Raw genomic sequence first — 5,174 nt, forward strand, 5'->3', positions numbered from 1 at the left:
AAATCCATGACAGCTTTGAGATCATTGAATGCCCATCTATCTTTGGTTCGAGATGGAGCTATTTTGGCTGAATTGCTAGTGAGGCCAAACCTGCTACAACAGATTTTAGATGGGCAAAAGGCAGATGAGAAGCTAATGGCTATTATGAAAAAAATCTCAGAGGGAGAAGCAACTGACTATGGGGTGAAAGCAGATGGGTGTCTGTACTACAAAGGAAGACTGTGTGTACCAGATGATGGGGAATTGAAAGCCAATATTCTAAAAGAGGCACACACTAGTGTATATGCTATGCACCCAGGAAGTACAAAGATGTATCATGATCCAAGCTTGATATTGGTGGCTCAGTATGAAGAGGGACATAGCCGACTATGTGACTAAATGCTTGACATGTCAGCAAGTCAAGGCAGAACATTAAGTTCCATCGGGTTTGCTACAGCCTATACGCATACCTGAATGGAAATGGGATCGGGTCACCATGGATTTTGTAAGTGGGCTACCTCTCACCCGGAAGAAACATGATGCAGCATGGGTGATAGTTGATAGATTGACAAAGTCAGCACACTTTCTGCCAGTTAGGACTGACTACTCACTGGAGAAGTTAGCAGAATTGTATATCAGTGATATAGTTAGACTGCATGGAATCCCACTTTCCATCATATCTGATCGAGACCCAAGGTTTACATCGAGATTTTGGAAGAAGTTGCATGAATCCTTGGGTAAACAACTCCATTTCAAAGATGCCTTTCCATCCTCAGACGGATGGGCAATCAGAAAGAGTAATCCAGGTAAACAATTGAAACCCATGAAATTGACACAAATGTTGAACTGAAATGATAACAATAACATGAAATATTTGTCAGGTCCTAGAGGATATGCTGAGGAGTTGTGTCATTGAGTTTGAGGGAAGTTGGGATAGATACCTCCCACTGGCAGAATTTGCATACAACAATAGCTACCAAGCTAGCATCCAAATGGCCCCGTATGAAGCACTGTATGGGAGAAAATGTAGAACTCCAGCATCTGACTGAATTGGGCGAAGACAAATCGGTAGGGCTGCACTGTGAAACAGCCGAGGAGAAGGTGAAATCAATCAAAGCCAACTTAAAGGTTGCCTCGCATGCATGTAAATCTTATGCCGACCTGAAGAGAAAAGAAATAGAATATGTGGTTGGCGACAAGGTGTTCCTCAAGGTGTCACCATGGAAGAAAGTATTGAGGTTTGGAAGGAAAGGTAAGTTAAGCCCTAGGTTCATTGGCCCAAATGAAGTCATTGAACGTGTGGGTCCAGTGGCCTATAGGCTAGCTTTACCACCAGAGCTAGACAAGATCCACAATGTGTTCCACGTGTCCATGCTTAGAAGATACCGCTCAGACCCTTCACATGTCATCTCCAGGGAAGAAATTGAAATACAGCCGGATTTGACATATGAAGAAGAACCTCTACGGATCCTAGGTCGGGAAGTAAAAGAATTAAGGAACAAGCAGATTCCACTGGTGAAAGTGCTTTGGAGGCACCACAACACCGAGGAGGCAACTTGGAAAAGTGAAGAAACGATGAGGCAACAGTTCCCTCAACTGTTTGCATCAGGTAAATTTCGAGGACGAAATTTAAATTAGAGGGGAAGAGTTGTAACACCCTCCCGGTAATCATTCCGTACATTCTACTGTTCCGGTGATCGGTGTCGGTACGGACAGCTAGAACGTTCGAAAAAATAATTAAACTTAAGTGAGGGACCATAATTAACTCAAATATTAATAAGAAACACTTAGTAAAAATTTTAGAAATAAAATACAACCAAGTCAAACGAGCCGGTGCCCAAGCGATGGGTAACCGGAGGGAAGTTGCGGTTCTCGCAACGAGGAGCCCTAGACCGGGGGAAAAATTATAAAATAATTTTTGGGACTCCAGAGAAGGGTCATTGAGGTTCCTACGGCATTAGAATGCCAAGAAAATACCTAGGAAAAATTTTCAATTGGTACAGACAATTTTGACCCGTTAAGCCAAACGGAGGGCATTTTGGTCATTTCGCCTTCAGAGGTGATTTTTGGCCGACTTGCCCAATTGAGTAAATAATTAATATGACATAAAATATGAAGAAACATTACTAAAAAATGAAATTGAAATTGAGTAGTGAAGGAAGAAAAAAGAAAATGAGAAAAATGCTTATTAATGACATCATGAAGATGTCATTTAAAAACTATAACCAATCCTATTTAAACAACTAATTAACCAACAAATAAAAAGGACTAAATAGAGACCAAATTAATAAAATTCCAGCAGCCACCACTCCCACAAAAGCTACCCGTAGCTCTCAAAATTCCATAGCCAAACCTCCATTTTCTTCATTTTCAAGCTCTCAAACCTCTCAAACCTCACCCCAAAACCCTAAGTCATCTTCACTAAAATTAATCTACACACCTTAAACAAGCTTTTGGCAGCCAACAAGAGGAAAGAAAGTGAGGTTGAAGGGCTTGGAAAATTCTGCCACTTGAGGTTAGTGCACTTATACCCATTAAACTCTTTATTTCCATGATTTTGGACTTGAACTTAGTAAGATTTGTAGTTTAAATGAACAAAAAACCTATGTGTATGAACACTTGAATTTCGGCTTCCCTAGTAAAAGAATATGTAGGAATGTTTTTGATGAGATTGAAGTGAATTAGAAACCATATTTGAAGTTATAAATATATGAGTAATGCCTTAGTAGCTAGCTAAGGTAAATGGCATAAATTATGAATTTGAATTAGGGTTTTGGGGAGTGAAAAATTGATTTGGCTTAGGAAATTGTTAGAGCACATTTTAATGGTCAATTAGTGACCATTTTAGGTATGTTGACCATAATTAGAACTAAAAAACGGTATGGCAAAGTCAAGGTATAAATCGCCTAGGACAGAAAGATAGGGACTGAAAATTCAGTCCCTTTGCACTGCCATAACTTGGGCTGTGTTAGTCTAATTGAAGTTTGGCCAATTGGACATGAAACTAGGCTTATAATGGCACATTTTTGCTGAAGAAACCATGCCCAAAAAACCAAAGCAAGAGGACAGAAACTTGGCCCCAATCCGGATACCCTGCAGCTGGTTCTGCAGAATTGACCAAATGAACAGTAACTGTTCATTTGGCCATAACTCACTGTAGATTTGGTCAATTGACCTGATATTTTTACAGAAACAAGTTAAGACATAGACAAACAACTTTCATGAAGGAACCTACCCCAAATTATGGTCAGAACCTAACCCAAATGGCTATGGAAGTCACTGTTCATGCTACTGTAGATATGGTATTTTCTGCAGAATGCAAATCCGGCCAGCCTGGGTTTTTTGGTCATATTTGGAGCTACAAAACTCCAAATGGAGTGATTCAAAAACGGAAATTCAACTAGACAAAATAAGGAACAACTTTTATGTTTTACATTTCTTCAAATTCCTGCAGTAACAAGGTCCAATGGAACAGTGAAGCTGACTCACCAAAACTGAAAATTCTGCTTGTGTTGAGTTACACTTTGAAATGGTATTAACACTTAATGCCAACAAGTTTTAAACACCAAATGTGGTATGTTGGGAGTGCCAAAGTCAATGTACACATTTTTATTCTAAAAGTCAACATTTTTGTTGACCAATGATGAATAGTGACACTAAAAATTTGAAATTCACAAATTGAAGAATTTAAAAGTTTTAAATGCCCTAGTATACCTAACAAGATTGGTTTGGATAGTTTGGCATGCCAATAGGGTTCAGTTAGCAGTACTGCACATGGCAATATGCCATTCCGTGATTTCATGGCTTTTAGCCATTCTGACTTTATATTGAGACTTGGCCTTGTGCCTGATATTATTTACAGCTTTTTAGCCGCTCTGCACACCGGAGATGCATATGTGACCGATGGTGTGACGGCCCGAGGTACTAGGTACCCAAAGGCGCTTTACCCGTTATCCAGTCCAGTCGTCTAGTGTAGGTTACTTGGGGCAACCAAATGAATAAAAGTGAACAACGTTAACGAAATAATGGATATACCAATACCAAACAAAGAAAGCATACACATTATATACACATTCATTTTCTTGCTATTTTCTTCTATTATATTATTGCACCACTAAGCATTATTGCTTAGCGCGTTGCTTTTGCCACGCGTAGGTACTGGAGATCCCGATCGTGAGCCCAGTAGACCGCAGACTGGGTGAGTTCATCCTGTAGATCTGCACAGTGTCCGTGTCACCTCACTACCTGCAGTGCATTGGTAGGGCACTAGGTGTCATTTTGTCATTTTGATATTTTGTAGCAGATTTTTACTTTCTCATATGTATTTGAACTCATGTAATATATTTTGATGTACATGTAAATAATGAAAGTTATGACTATGAATGCAAAAATTTGAGCATGTATTTATCGCTTGTATATGAGAAATGGATGTTTGAGAAATGAAAAGATTATTGAGAATTGAAATTGAGAAATATTGTTGAGATTTTGGATATTGGAGTTTGAGATGATGAAATACAAATATTGGAAGTGTTTTTAACAGGTTCCGAAGAACTATTTTCTCCATTTTAGCCGGTACTCCGCCGGATTTTCTTTAAAATCTTCGGAACCTCAAATGAATAATGCTTTTGATAAATGGTTAAAATAAATCATATTTCATAAATTAACTTCAAAAGCATGATATAAATGAATTGAGGAATATTAGAGTGTGCCAGTACACCGTGTGACATTACTTACTCGGGTATACTGTACACGGGTAAGGGGTGTCACAATTATTGTATGCAAATTCTGCCAGTGGAAGATATCTATCCTAGCTACCCTCAAACTCAATAACACAACTCCTTAGCATATCCTCAAGGACCTAACATATATTTCACATTATTACTCCTATTTCAATATAATATTTGTAGGAATTCAATGAGTTTTTAAAGATTTACCTGAATTACTTGTTCTGACTATCCATCCGTCTGAGGATGAAAAGCCGTACTAAAATGGAGTTGTGTGCCCAAGGATTCTTGCAACTTCTTCCAAAATCTAGATGTGAACCTCAGGTCTCGATCAGATATGATGGAAAGTGGGATTCTATGCAGTCTAACTATCTCACTAATATAAAACTCTGCTAGCTTCTCCAGTGAGTAGTCAGTCCTACTGCAGAAAATATGCTGATTTAGTCAACCTATCCACTATCACCCATACTG

Source organism: Hevea brasiliensis, chromosome 11 (genome assembly GCF_030052815.1).
Source record: "Hevea brasiliensis isolate MT/VB/25A 57/8 chromosome 11, ASM3005281v1, whole genome shotgun sequence".
NCBI classification, from domain to species: Eukaryota; Viridiplantae; Streptophyta; class Magnoliopsida; order Malpighiales; family Euphorbiaceae; genus Hevea; species Hevea brasiliensis.